The 16554-nt window shown below is 31.4% G+C and overlaps 1 protein-coding gene across 1 annotated transcript in view; it reads left to right on the forward strand.

Moving 5' to 3' along the window:
- LOC114324661 (KH domain-containing, RNA-binding, signal transduction-associated protein 2-like) overlaps nucleotides 1-16554 on the forward strand; it is a 1309325-nt gene that overhangs the window by 134577 nt on the left and 1158194 nt on the right. The window contains exon 2 of the mRNA XM_028272525.2: nucleotides 5304-5337. The gene's annotated coding sequence lies outside the window, so the exon portion shown is untranslated. The remainder of the gene's footprint in view (nucleotides 1-5303; nucleotides 5338-16554) is intronic.

A 16554-nucleotide genomic window follows, 5' to 3' on the forward strand; every position in this document is an offset into this window, starting at 1 on the left:
CTTTTTGACATTCCATAAAAATTTATACAGGGTGTCCCAATTTAGAGATATGACGTCATCGTCGATTTTCTTAAATGGCAACACTGTCATTTGATAGCTAATTTGATAGGGTTTGTAAAGTTATACATAACTGAAAAATATCAAATTTTTATTCTCTACCATTTACAAGATAATAGAAAATAACAAAGTTATACCTATCTGTAATTTGGAATATATTCAATAATTAAAATACTAACTGTTTTTTTGAAAAATGCTCAGACCCATCGATTAGTATATCAAATTGTCATTTTTGACATATAATAATAATGTATACAGGGTGTCCCAATTTAGAGATATGACGTCATCGTTGATTTTCTTAAATGGCAACACTATCATTTTGATAGCTATTTTGATAGCGTGTGTAAAGTTATACACATCTGAAAAATTTCAAAATTTTATTCCCTACCATTTACAAGATAATAAAAAATAACAAAGTTATGAAGAACAAGAAGTAATCAAATAATAATTGAATTTATTTATTTCAATTTATTTCATTATGAGTTTTTGCTTAATTTATTGAAATAATTAAATTCAATTATTAGTTGATTACTTCTTTTTCATAACTTTGTTATTTTTTATTATCATCTAAATGGTAGAGAATACAAATTTGAAATTTTGCAGTTGTGTATAACTTTACACACCCTATCAAAATAGCTATCAAAATGACAGTGTTGCCATTTAAGAAAATCAACGATGACGTCATATCTCTAAATTGGGACACCCTGTATACATTATTATTATATGTCAAAAAGGACAATTTGATATACTAATCGACGGCTCTGAGCATTTTTCAAAAAAACAGTTAGTATTTTAATTATTGAATATATTCCAAATTACAGATATAACTTTGTTATTTTCTATTATCTTGTAAATGGTAGAGAATAAAAATTTGATATTTTGCAGTTATGTATAACTTTACAAACCCTATCAAATTAGCTATCAAAATGACAGTGTTGCCATTTAAGAAAATCGACGATGACGTCATATCTCTAAATTGGGACACCCTGTATACATTATTATTGAATGTCAAAAAGGACAATTTGAAATACTAATCGACGAGTCTGAGCATTTTCCAAAAAAACAATTAGTATTTGAGATATTGAATTTATTCCACTTTACAGACTCTCTCTGTATATTATTATAATGTTATAATGTGAAAAATTATGATACTTATTTCATGTATTTTAATTACATTTAATTTACCTAAAATAATGCCAATCCGAAAACAACAAACCAAGATGTACCTTAACCTTCCAAAATAAACATGCACATTTTGGAACAGGTTAATAGATTTAAATACCTGGGGTACTGGATCGATACGAACCTAAATTCTGATCTAGAAATCAGATCGAAAATAGAACAGGTCAGGAAATCTTTCTTTCAACTTAAAATAATCTGCTTTGCGGACGATGCAATACTAATCTCTCAAAGTGAAGATGATTTACAACGTATGCTGTACCAATTCAACATAATCGCCAGAAAATTTAACATGTTAATTTCCTCAAAAGACAAAATGCATGGTTATAACAGCAGATCCAATAAGATGTAAATTGAAGCTGGAAGGTCAGATAATAGAACAAGTGATGGAGTTTAAATACCTAGGCATCACACTATCTAGCTACGGAAGGCTCAAAACAGAAGTGGTAGATCAAGTGAATAGAGCAAACAGAGCCGCAGGTTGCCTGAATGACAAAATATAGAGAAATAAAAATATCGGAAAAAAAAATTTAACGCAGAATTTACAAGTCATCAGAAAAATATTGACATACGCGGCAGAAACACACGACCCGACATAGAGAGGACAAAAAGTTTGCTCGAAACAGCGGAGATGAAAACCCTTCGAAAAATCGATGGTAAGACTCTATGGGACAGAGCTAGTAGTACAGATATACGACGGAGATGCAAGGTGGATAACATTAATAACTGGGTAAGAGAGAGAAGAATAGAATGGAATAACTACATAAGCCGAATTACAACAAATGAGTAGTCAGGACAGCGGGAGACGGTTCCCCAATAGGAAGACGATCAGTGGGAAGACCACGAAAACCATGGAACGACAACTTACTAGAGGCACATTGAAAAAACAGACAGAGTCATGTCTATACAAAAAGAAGAAGAAGAAGAGAGGAAATCTTTCGAAAAAGTCAAAAGATTTCTATGTGATTCTCGAATTAAACTCGAAATTCGACTACGTTTATCAAATTGCTACGTTTGGTCGACTCTTCCCTGTACAGTTCAGACGAGGACCCATAAAACAGTAACCGTAAATAAATTGGAGGCCTTTGAAATGTGGATTTACCAGAGAATCCTCAAAATTTCATGAACATCGCATACCTCAAAACAAGTGCTGCACAGAATAGATAAGGAAAATGAAATTTTCAACATATTGAAAGTTAGAAAAGTATGATACCTTTGCCACGTACTAAAAAATAATAAGTAAGATGGAAAGAGTGGACTAGGAAGGAAAAGACTATCGTGGCTAAGAACAGCTAAAAATAGAGAAGAGTTTGCTATTGTAGTAGCCAACCTCGCAACCTCCCTTGAGGAGAGGGCACTTAAGAAGAAGAATCGAGTTTGTAGGTAAATGAAGGGACATACCCATTTAAAGAAATTATTAATTTTAGCCAACCAATAAAATTACCTTCTTTTTCACATTTAATTTTTTCGTTTAACCCATAAGTTGGCAAAAAATTGGCACATGGTGTCTACTAATATGTAGTAGTAGAGTATAGAGATGTAAGTAGAGATATATTGACTCACAATTCCTTAAAGTGTGAAAGAAACATTGCTCAATAGTAGAGTTGCACAAGTTTGACTTGAATGTTTGAACTTGACTTGAGTTTGACTTAATCCCTTCTGACAAATAATTCAAGTCAAGTCAAACTGGTCAGTCGTACAGGTTTGAAAATTCAAACTGTTTGTCAAACTAGTTTGAAAGAGTTTGAAAAATAATTTTTCCGCAAATCGCCAGGAAATTTTGACATTCCTGTCAAAATTTCTTGAAGAAAAAGTCAGGACTTCCTTACTGTAAGGAAATGTCATTTCCTTACTGTAAGGAAATGATATTTCCGTACAGTTGTTAGTGTTCTACATAAATGATAGAAAACACATTGCTATTAAAACCTTGTAAATTACCTTAATCATTAAATTTTCTTTATCTGGAGCTTCCTGGATAAATTTTTCAATTTCTTCCTTCGTTAAAATCTTAGATTTCTTTGCCCTATAACCTTGAGCTTGCCGTTTCAATAAAGAACGAAGTTTTGAGTATGTAGATATATCTACATTGTGTTTAAGTGCAAGGGTTGACTTCAGCATTGAATAATTGGCCCATAATGTTGAAGATTTCATCTTTAAACAAAGGTCTAGGAAGTATGCCATTACAAAATTTTCTGAGAAAGAACTCGTATTTTTACTCATGCGATAATCCATAAAACGTCTGTATGCATTTTCGTACTTTTCTCTTGATTTCTTTGGCAATAATTCTAATGAAGCAGTATTCACTGCCTCAACCAGCTCTGGAGGAGTCCCAGGAATGGAAATTTCATCATCACTTATCATTTTACTTTCGAGAACACCAGCAATTAAATTTATAAGCGTCAAGTTTGACAATTCAACCTCAATACGTTTCCATAGTAACCCAAGTAATTTTATTAGGAATTTCAAAGCACCATTTATTTGGGAATAAAATTATCGCGTTTTTTTTAAATCAATCAATATCTATCGAATTTTAAACGATTTGCGGAAAAATAGTATGTTTACCTCGTAGGAAAAGCCACATTCCTGGACTCTGTTTTGCTAAGTCTCGGCTTGCGCCTCGACTTAGCAATCTTCACAGTCGCCCAGGAATGTTAAGCTTTTCCTACCCGGTAAACAATGTACTATATTTAGTAGGTATACTTTTTTGTCGAGATAGATAGATTAGTTGCCAATTAAAATAAGAAAATTAATAATACAATGAGTGCCATATAAAAGTAACTTGATAAAAGAAGCGATTATAGTTTATCGAATTATCGAAAACTAGTTCTGTGATGTAGCCCTTTTTAGGGATTTTAACAAATATACCTTTTATAAAGGATTTTAGTCGTTTTTTGTAATATATGGTATACAGACAACTAAAGGAAAACTTTTTCCTCGTGGATATGGTAAATACTCGACTTAACAAGTTTATTTGAGCATTTATATAATTCTATAGTAGGATTATGGTTATGGTTAAATAAAATGTCTGGTTACTCGTGTGTGTTTCGCGGATGTTCATCTGCGACAGCAAGAGGAATAAGTTTATTTAGATTTCCTAAGAATAATAACAGATAATTGTTATTGCTTTGTAATTGTTGCATATTAGCTATTAAGTATATAAGAGTTTTAATTTGACTTAATTATTGACTTGATTAATAATATTGATAATAAATTATGACGAAAGTGATTAATTTCCTTGTATAAATTACCCCTACATAATGCATAAAAAATTAAACTTCGCTCTGCCAAGCAAGGGATATTTCAAAATAAAAATATTAAATTTGGTGTCAGTGCATATATTTCATTAGATTTCATTCTAACAGACGCAAGTCTCGTAAGGGCCGGCAGGTCAAAAAATCAACAAATGTTGTCCGGTTGTCATCGCACTCAAAATATCCTATTTTTACGAAATAAAAATATGTAGGTAAAGAGTTCTATACAGGAGAATTTCTGATTTAAACGACACAAACAAAATAATATTCAAACTAAAAATTGCTGGAAGTTAATTGCTGGACTAGATTAACAAAGAATTCGTCGTTTTAAAGAATTAGTTCACATTAGTTCAAATAAATCAGTATATTTATATTTCTTAATTGATTCTGCTTCTACTACAGATTGTTTTCTCTTACACACTACAGATTAGCAGAGTACAGATTAAGACCTATCAAAATAAGTCAAAACAAAAGTCGGTAATTGGAAATAAAAACGTTGCGCAATATGATATTCAAACTTCAAACTGTTTGAAGAAGTTTGATTTCAAGTCAAACCTAAAGATGTCGAAATCAAGTCAAGTCAAACTTTTTTCAAAAAAAAAGTTTGGGTTTCAAGTCAAGTCAAGTTTGTTGAATAAAATCAAACTGGTTTGACATGATGCATCTCTACTCAATAGACTCAAGTCCAGAAAAATATCTATTGTTCTATATTCTAAAATACCTGCTATTTTTCTAATTAAAAATCAAAAGTTATTGATTGAATAGTGATATATTATAATATAAAATATAGTTGTTAATATTATATTTTTTCTTCAGGTCTCCTGAAAATTTCAACTAAGACCTATTTTGGGTAAGTGTTCTCATCTATTATTTGCTATATTTTTTACTTGTAAAGGTTCAGAAAATTCCACCCATGTGAATAGAGCATGTCTCATCAAAAGGTGAAAAACAAAAAATAAATAAGGCCAAATAACTAGAATTTTGTATTAACCTGTAAGCGGGCAACGACACCACAAACATTTTACATGTGCCTATGATTATTATGTTAGTTTTGCATTTGACCAGGAGAAAATATAACGACTGATTTAATAGGGCAGTCAATGAGAGTATTTGGCTCCGAATTTCATCCTACTACATCAATTTACTTGATATTTTCACAGTAAGTCGGGAATAGCTCAAGAAACAAAGTCTACCCTACGCCGATGTGCGCTTTTATCTTGGGAGTGGTTTCCACCCCTTCTCGAGGGTGAAAAATATTTTGGTTAAAATAACTACGGAAGAGTCTAAAGAACATAATTTTAAGTAAAAACTGTTCTATAATTATTTTTTGAAAACTCAATACTTTTTGAATTATTCGTGGTTAACAAAAAATCTATATAAAATATTTCTGTAGGTTATAAAAAAGCAAAGAGATTCGTTCCTTCATAAATCTTCTAAAAATACAAAGAGGGATATGGTAGGTAAGAAGAGTATGTTATAAGTATAATGATACTATGTATGTAAACTGTCGATTTTAGGTGTATAATGATACTAATAACTTTTGTATCCTTGACCTTTAAAATGAGCAATACTAAATTTCGATTACATTCAAACTAACCGAGATATTCTGCAAAAAATTCGATAACTAATGTATTTTAAGAAGAAATGAGAAGTGTATTTAGCCCCTCATCCATCAGAATTTAAATACATCGTTTTCCTTCTACAATACTTTTTACTATAGTGTTATTTATATGTTCAAAAAGTTGGACTGGATTAAAATGAATGGTGTTTGAAAAAAATAAGATCAAATTATAGAGCGCATTTTTAAATTTCCTTAAAAATCTTCCTTTTCCTCAATGTAACTCGAAAAAGATAAGAGATACGAAAAAAAAAGATACCACACAAAAATGTAGGGCTTTTTAGATTAAAATTTTTTTTTCATTACTGTATCTCTTATCATTTTCAAGTTACATGGAGAAAACTGAAGATTTTTAAGAAAATTTAAAAATACGCTCTATAATTTGATCTATTTTTTCAAAAACCATTCATTTTAAACGCGTCCAACTTTTTGAACATAGAAATAACACTATAATAAAAGGTATTGTAGAAGGAAAACGATGCATTTGCATTTTGGTGGATGGGGGTTAAATTTTTTCTCATTTTTTCTTAAAGTACATTAGTTATCAATTTTGTTTGCAGCATATCTCGCTTAGTTTTAATGTAATGGACCTTTAATTTAGATCATTTTAAAGGTCTTTTCAAGCACTACAAAAGGTATTAGTAGCATTATATACCTAAAATCGACCGTTTCTCTGTTATTTTAAGTTGAATACACCAATTTGAGAATGTTCCAAAAAACAAACTATTTTCACCTACCATATATCTCTTTTTGTATTATAACTAGAAGATTTATGAAGGTAAGTGTCTCTTTTAACCTACAAAAATGTTTAATATAGTTTTTTTAGTTAGATGCATAGTTTTTAAGGTATTCGCAAAAAACCGTTCGAAAAGGTATTATGTTTAAATGAAAATGGCCAATTTTCAACCACGAATATCTTAAAAAGTATCGAGTTTTAAAAAAAAAATATAGAACAGTTTTTGCTTAGAATTAGGTTCTCTAGCGAATTCCGTGGTAATTTTAACCAAAAAATGTTTCACCCCTAAAAAGGGGTGGGAACCACCTCCAAGATAAAAGCACACATCGGCATAGGGTAGATTTTCAATTGGGAGATAAGTAGAGGCTGTTCCCAAAATTTCATTAAAATCCATGCTGTAGGATAGAATTCGGAAGTAGTATCCTATTCTTGCTCCCATTGGCTGGCGTATAACTGATAATGAATTGAGCGTCAACTGTTTTTGTAGAAAAATAGTAAAAAAAACGAAAATTAACAAATGAATACACTCAATAGAAATTGGAACAAAATATTTTTTTAAATATAAATAACAAATATGTGACATTAATAATAATCCAGAGAAATAAGATTTTTCTCGTGACACATCCCCTCCAGGCCGAAACAAAATTTATTAAGTAGTATGGACATCTATATTAATAACCTTTTATGTTTCCTGCAGCAGATTTTGATGATATTCATAGTTATAAACAAATGAAGATCAAAAAACGGTAAATTTTCGCTTTTTTCGTCTATAACCAAAGAGTTAAGCATTCTAAACTAATTTGAGAGTAAAAAACTCATAAATCGTCTAAAAAATTTCAATATGGCGTTCGCTGAATATGTTTATCCTTATTGGTTGCTTAGAAAATTGCAAAATAAATAATAAATTTCGAGTTTTTATAAATATTCATAACTTATGTAAAAATTAACTTAGAATCTTCTTATTACACGAATAGCTGAGACTTCTGGTGCTTAAATTATGTTTTAAATTTCAAAGTACCTAACTGGTCAAATAGTTTAAAAGTTATTTAATTTGTTTATCCCAAATTCATTTTTTTGCAATACTATAAGTCAGAAAATTATGAGGTTACAATAAGACTTCTGACAGTTTATGGAAGAAGAACATTTATACTATTGACTTAATTAAAAAACATGACACAAAGTAATTTTGAACAGTGTAAAGTTATTTTGCAAAAGCATGTCGATTTTTTGCTTACTTATAAACAATTAGAATAACTTTTTAACCGTTACCCGTAAAAAATTTTTTTTTCATATTTGGAAATACTGAATTTTTATACATATTTAGAAAGAAAAACAATTGTCCTAGGACAATTAGGGACGAAGTTAGCCCCCCCTTTTTTTAATTCACATGTTTTTGCAAAATAATTTTGCAGTATTTAAAATTGTTTTTTGTCATTTCTTTAATTAAATTAATAGTATAAATCTTCTTCTTTCATAAACTATCCAAAGTATTACTGTAACTTCATCATTTTCTGACTTATAGCGTTGCAAAAAAAATTAATTTGGGAACAACAAATTAAATACCTTTTAAACTATTTGACCAATTGCTCTGAAATTTAGGGTATGATTTAAGCACCAGAAGTCTCAGCCTTCCGTGTAATAAGAACGTTCTAAGTTAATTTTTACATAAGTTATGAATATTTATAAAAACTCAAAATTTATGACTTATTTTGCAATTTTCTAAGCAACCAATAAGGACAGACATATTCAGCGAACGCCATATTGAATTTTTTTATACGATCTATGAGTTTCTCACTCTCAAATTTGTTTAAAATGCTTAACTTTTTGGTAATAGACGAAAAAAGCGAAAATTTACCGTTTTTTGATCTTCATTTGTTTATAACTATGTATATCACCAAAATCGGCTGCAGGAAACATAAAGGTTATTAATATAGATGTCCATACTACACAAAAATATTGGTTTCGGCCTGGAGGGGGTTGTGTCATCAGCACGATATTTTTTTTACTTATTTCTCTGTTAACTATAACGTTAAAATGTTTATCACTCTGTAGTAATTTAGTAAAAAAATATAATTTTAGCAGTGAGTAATTCAAATACGAGAATTAAACCGAACGTGTGAAGTGACTGGCCGAAATTTATCATCTCAAACTGGAAACTACTTAAATTTACAACCTTCAATTGTACTCTCAGGGATTACTTGAAATTATCTGTATCAACAAAGCACAACTATCGGTCCCTGGAGCCCTTGAGCATCCTCCAGCTTCTGTCTTCGCTCTTGTACGATCTTTCGCTTTTGTTATCTCCCATCGTTTAAACGTATTGTACACTGACAGCAGGCGTCATATTCAAGTCGATTTATATTCAATTCCAGCAGAGGTTTAGTCTTCATTGTTATTGGCTTATTTAATTTTGAGCTAAAATGTGAATAATTTTGTCAAATATAAATTTATTGTATTGGCGAGGAACCGCAAAGTGGGCGACGCCTGGTGGAGAATTTGAAAAGCATCAACTCTACGAAAACATTGACTTTGCCATTAATTTGTGTACATATTTGTGGTGAGTTTATGTTGTAATTAACAATGATTTCGACTTAAAAAAACTATTGCAGTGTTCCTCAGTATTCATTCCTATTATACTCTACGTAATGACCTAAACTAACCAATGCCAAATCACACATTTTGTTAATTTAACGTTTGCATTAAACGTAATATTTTTTAATGTTTAAGCGACTGCAAAATTAAATAAATAAATAGAATGTAGTATATATTCTGTACATAGAATGTACACTGTTATCCAAAATATTCCGACCACCTCGTAATTTCCAGAACACAATTATTATAAAATAAATTCACCTACTTAGTTTCCAGTTTTTTTTTTATTTTTATTAGAAAAAGAAGTCGCATCCACCAAAAGGTTATTAGCGACGGAACAAAATATAAATAACAAAAGTAAACAACTACAGGTTGTACAGAATGTTTATGGATTTTAGATAATTAACTATATTGTCGCAGGAATAGTTTTGACCTAGAGCCTGTGGTAGAGCGTTTGGGATCTTGTAGCGCTGTCTTTCTTGGTCATATTTACTACAAACTATTAAAAAGTGTTCGACTGTTAATTGGACGTTACACTGATCGCATATAAGAGGATTACTCTTTGTGAAAAGTTAAGAGTGCGTTAACCTGGTATGTCCTAGACGTAAACGCGCAACCGCAATTTGTTCTCGTCTATTGCGCGACGATGGAAACCACTGAGACACATTATTTTTAATTTTATTTAACTTAGAATTAGATTGAGACCACTCATTTCGCCACAAACACAACACTTCATTTTTAAAATAAGCTTTTAAGTCACTGGAGACACACTTGTCTATCGGCTCCGAAAAATCACTTAAAATTGCCTCTCGTGCAGTCCTGCCAGCTTCTTCATTTCCTGTTATTCCGACGTGTGAGGGAACCCATACAAATTGAACGCTTCTTCCATGTTCATGAGCTTGGGAAAGCTGGTATTTTAGCAACTTTTCAAAAGGATGTTTCGGAAAAATGTGTTTTAATGAGTTTAGAGAGCTAAGGGAATCTGTTATGATCAGGGCTTTGGTGAGTGTAAGCTCGTTAAGAAGTTTCACAGCACGGTATATGGCGTAGAGTTCAGCTGAAAATGTGCTACATGCTGGGGGTAAACGGAAAAGAAGATTGTTTACTAGTATCGCTACACCACCGCTTGCACGACCTGCATCTGTACGGTCTTTGCGGAAACAATTGAAATGTTTTGAATTGTACAACTGATTGGTCTTTAAGTTTGTCTCCTGTAGACAAATAATATCTGGAGAATATTCGGATAAAAGAAGCTGTAGCATAGGGAGACGATGGAAAAATCCATCAATGTTCCATTGAAGTATCGAGTTGAATGTTGTTAACAGATTCGGAGTTAGATGATACTGAGCAATTATCTACAGAAGAGTCACTGTCTAAGTCAGAAATCTCTTTCCCTAAATGGTTAAGAAGTTTCTTTTGAAGTTTTGTAAACTTAGTTTTTGTAGATCTATCATTTGCATATTGATAGCTGCTTTGAAAAAGATAGAGTAAACCAGGCATATCAGTTGTAAATTCTTTAACGACGCTAATAGTGTCGGGGGAGCCTTGGACATTATCAATCAGTAAGGACAATTGGTGGTAATTTAAAACGAATGGTGGGGTATGATTATCAATAAAATTTTCAAGAGTTTCCCGTGTAGATGGGGCTTTAGATGAGCGCGGTTTTTTTGGTTTAGAAGATTTGGGTTTTGCAAACAGATTTTGTGATGAAATTGCTGAGTCTAAAGGAGGAGTATCGATCTCACCAATACTGCGTTTTATGGAAGAACTTGCGTTTTCTCAAGTGCTATTAGAGTTTTCACTTAGATGTTGTGGCTTTATTACCTTTAGAAGTACTGGAGCAGACTCATTGGTAATGACAGAAGTCGAGCTTGAAGTTTTGATTGTAAGATTGGTTGAAATGGTTGTTTCGGAAAATTGTGGTGATGTATCAGTTTTATTGGAGTTTTCTGCAGTTGTATCTAATGGAAGAGGTGCTGATAGATTGGAGGATATTGCTTTAGGAGTTTGTGAAAACGGTATTGCCGCTGAATGTGGATGACTGAAAGTGTTGCTATGAGCAGGAGTATTAGTAATTTCTTGGTCATGGAGATTTGTAGGTGTAGGTGATATGCTCGGATTTGATAATGCATAACTTGATGACTGCTGAGTGTTTGGTAACTTGTGTAATATACTTGTTGGATCTGTTTGATTTGGTACTTCATTGTTTGAATCAATATGAGTTGATTCCGTTACTGAACTGTTATTGCATTGGGATGATATGTGTCCTGTATTTTTGCAAATAAAGCAGGTGAGTGTACCTTGTGACAAAAATATGCGGTAAGGTGTTTGGTCGAAATTTATTAGAATAGAATCTGGAATTGGTGATGTTATAGGGCTTACATAAACTTGCCTCCGAAAGCTCAATATGTGACTATATTCGGGAAGAGTTGAGCTAATTTTCAGAAATGTTATTGGGGAAATAAGCTTTAAACCAATATTCTGTAATTCTTCAACTAATACTTGATGAGGAATTGACGAGCAGACACCAGACAAGACTAGTCTTTCTGCTGGAGAGACAAGTCTCCGTGCTGTTACAACTTCGCCGAGTACTTCTATAGAGCCATGTTGTTGCATGAAATTATCTACTACGGTTTTGTTTGCCAAATACATGCAAATTCTATTATGAGATAATCTAGATGAAAAAATAATATTTTTTGGGTTGATTATTGTGCCCAACGGAATTAAATAATCCTGCAATTTAGCATTATCGATACAACTAAATACAATTGCTTGGGTCTTACTCGGAAAAGAGTTTGAAGCGGCTGATGCATAACTGTTTGTGATATTCGAACGTTGATTTACTGGATTTACATTGTGTGAAGTCATTTTAGCTGCGGTGGCGAAAGCTTCAGTCCGGCTCTGGTAAGTGACAAACCAACCGCATGCTAGCTAACCTCACAAAATGATTGAACGTTGGTGTTTATTTATTATTTGACGTTTTCTTTTCACAATAATAAAGTAATAATTTCGTATAGATGACTTACGTAGTAGTATCTAGTAGATAAACACTTTATTTTAAAAAACTATTTAATAATACCACTTGTTTTTAGTAAAAACTAGGAGTACAATATCAGTACAACTTCACTATGTTTCCAGTTTTTATTTCATTAAAAATTGTTATCTGTTGGTGTAAAATAAATTATAGTGTAACTATTAATTAAATTAACAACAAAATTAGAAATTCTAAGATAGATTAATAATTTTTAAAACGCTGTGTGATTATCGGGGGGCCAGATTTTTTTATGAAAAAAAGGTAAAAACAAATCAGTAGTTAGCATCAAATTTTTTTAATGAATGCATACAAATGAAACATAATTTTGAGTCGTCTTTAACTTATAAGATTTGTTAGTGGCAAAACTTAGTGGTTACTTTGGCAAAACACTCGTGTAAATGATTTTAATTTAACGTTTTAGAACTGTGAAGTCAAATGACAAAATGAATTGTTTTCCTAGAGTTATCGTCCATCTTTGAAATTTTGAGCGCCCTCTGGAATTTAATTTTGCGAATAGGAACTTCATAATTTAGTTCTTCGCTTAGTAGCCCAGAATAAATTATAAAAAAACATAATACAGGTCGACAGAAATATCTTAAACTGCCAAGGTCAGATCGATCGAGAACTTTGGTTCCGCGACGTTGTCAGATCAATCGTGCTTCAAAGGTTTTACATTATTGTATAAAATTTATTTTTATTATTTTTTATTTCAATAAAATTATTATCCGGGATATAAAAAAAGAATGTTTGTCGACATTGTACGCACGTAAGAAGTGATACTGCTTCTATTATATGATTCCAACGAAATTAATATGTGATTTCAACAGTTTATTTATATTTTATTTAAATATTAAACTAATTTTAATACTTACTACTTTAAAAAAAATTATTAAAAAAATACCAAAAAATAAAAGAATAAAACAAACACAAACACAATGAAAAATGCCACAAAGAAATGATTTCTGAACAATAATTGTTGGCAAAATTTTTAACTAAATACGCATTTTCTAAAAAAATTATATAACAAATATACTGTTGTGATCTGCTTTCTCTTACTTTTATATTAATGAGTATTTATTTAATTAATTATTGAATTGACGCAAATCATACAAAAAAAAATTAAGGAAAATCTCAGGGTGCCTTTTTGTCATAAAAAAGTAACTAAATTATCTTAGGTTATACTTATCCTTTCTCGTGGCTTCAGTATCTTTTAGTTGATCCTTATCGGAATAAAATAGGAAAAGGAAATAAATAGAAAAATCAATCTTTATTATCAAAAGCAATACTCTGAAAATCTATCAATTAAATCCTGTGGGCATAATTGTCCAAATGAAACTTTTACCATATAATTAATCTAATTCAAACAAATATTTATCGCTTTGTTCCTGATACCATTAATAAAATAAGCTAAACAAACAAATTTAGGTATTTGCAAAACTACTTATACTTCCTATTAAATTTTTGAAATGTTGGAATCTTAATTCATATGCTTTTACTCAAAATTTTTAACTTCTGATTATAAAGAACATCTATCACATAAGTTATTGACTGACCTTTTTGATCCACACACAATTATGTCTCCGCTTGACCCAAACAACTCTTCTATTTTGATTATGTTAGGCTACCAATCAAAGCCATCTCCGTTCTCAGCATCAATCCAGCAGCATACCAGCAACTATTTCTCCAAAACACAAGCCAGGCCGCTTTTGACCAGTACTCGTTCAATAAACTCCAAAACTCTCTCCTCTCTTTCTCTCAATAATAATCTCCTGAGACCCAAGTATCTTTTTTACTTGGTGTCACAAATAATTTTAATAACTATAATTCTTGTAACTTACTCTCTTGGACTTTACAGAATCAAAGAGGTATTTCTTCTCGATTTGATTTGTCTCTCGTTCCACTTTTCAGCTACTCTCCACTAACAAACAACCACTAGTACTTGCTTCTGAACTATCCGCGAAAACTTTTGACTGCCCTTCTCGAATGCCGGCCACACAACAATATTTCTTTTCCAAACTGTCTGAACATTCAAAACCTCTCTTTCCCCATTCCAAATTGCCAAGCCAATCAGAAACATTTCTCTTTCCACATTCCTCTTTTTCATTCGAAAAACCCATGCAATCTTTCAAACAATACTTCTACTAATCCTAATCACTTTCCGGAAATTATACAAATATTTTTGTGTTTAAACAAACAGACTTAAAATTACAAATCTCTCTACCTTTATTTTCCTAAAAACTAATAATTACAGCTACCTCTGGATCTTACCTTTCCCGTAACAAACAATCTTTTTAAATTATAATCCGAAATAAATTGTATTTTCACTTCAGTTTATTTACAAATGTCTTTAAGTCTTCAGGGAAAAACTCATTAAGGATAGACCCACTGCGTAAAAGCTACCTTCTACTAAATAGTTACAAATCAATATACAGGGTGTATCAAATTTATGTGCCCGCGTTATAATGAAAAAATTAAAGTTTTTACTCTATCTTTGATTGATAAAGTGATACATAATAATACTTAAAATGATAAAATGTATAAAAAAAATAAAAAAAAAAATAAAAACTTGCATTGGGATTTGAACCCGCGTTTATTCGGTTGCTTAGAATTTGAAGTCGAAGCCTCTTTAGCCACTTACACGTACCTGTCATGTGCGAAGATAGGCCAACTGAACGTTTTACTGTTTGGCAGTTCTGAATTTAATCAAATTAATTTGATTTTTGTGGAATTAATATATTAAAATACAACATAGCATTACTTACTAGATAGGTACATACATTTTTGAAATAGGTAAGTACCTATGTAATTTTTTATTGCAATACTGAAACATTTACAATAATTACGTACCTGTTGCTTTTAAAAACTATTTAAAAAGTCACTACAAGTATAAAATTGCTTTTTTCTCTGTCCTCGCAACAATAAAAACAAATATACACAACATTTGTTTACCCATAACCGACATATTGAACAATTGTTGACAGGTCATTGTAATTACCCAATCCGAGCCCGTATAACGTTTGAGCTGCGCTCAGGACCAATACCTTGGATGAATTCGCGTACATATAAATTTACTCCCAACGCAAGTATAACTTCAAAAATATCCGACGTTTATTAAACGTCATTCAATGTTTACATATCGACAAAAGTACTGGACACACTGCGTGACTTGTCGCATTAGGCTTGCATAGGATAAGATAATACGTAGAAACTCTTATCCCACTTTATAGCTTTGTTAAAAGCAGAATCGACGTAATTTGTAGTAAAACCATCCCATACTTTTACATTGCAGATAACACATGCTGGAAGTTCAACCAAAGAACCTCATAAGGAACAAATTACAATTGGACAAGCTAAGCATATTTTTATGCTACATCGCGTCATAGAAAAGCAGTTTTTGCTTCCACTTACATTTTATATAAACGAGTAATAGAGATATAAAATTCCAATAAAGATTACAATGCTATTTTTATCTAGATTCTAGACCATAAATGCCATCGGAACTTACTAGAAGCTCTCAATTTTCCACAATATTAATTCAATTCGAAATCATAACTCGACCGATTTTACACTTGATAAAGTTTTATACTGATTCAGCTTTATTATAGCTTCAAAACCCGAATATATTAATAACTATCTAATAGTAGTTTTCGCATAATCACCATTTCATTATATTTTATATGGGATTAAACCACAACTGGTTGGAAAGAAAATTTCGTTTTATATTAGTTTGGACGTTTAGACAGGGCCGCGTTTAGGTCAATTGACGCCCTAGGCAATTCTCTAGTAGCCGCACTTCAAGCATGTACCATTTTTGCGAAAAAAAAATTGCAAGCAGATTTTTTTATTTAAATAAAAATACATAAAAATTGTCATTCCAGTTCGATCACATCAGATTTCTTTCTTGATTTTTCTTTGGAAAAATCATCTATAATGTCGTCATAATTTATCGCCTTTGTTACGTCACTTTCTATGGACAAGTCTTGCGTCATACTTGATCGGAAATTATTTTCATGACTATTTTAAATTCTTGACATTTTCGAAAATGACCTTTCAGCGGACAAGTTGGTGGGCAACTGGGAGGCACAAA

This window comes from Diabrotica virgifera, chromosome 2, assembly GCF_917563875.1.
Source record: "Diabrotica virgifera virgifera chromosome 2, PGI_DIABVI_V3a".
NCBI classification, from domain to species: Eukaryota; Metazoa; Arthropoda; class Insecta; order Coleoptera; family Chrysomelidae; genus Diabrotica; species Diabrotica virgifera.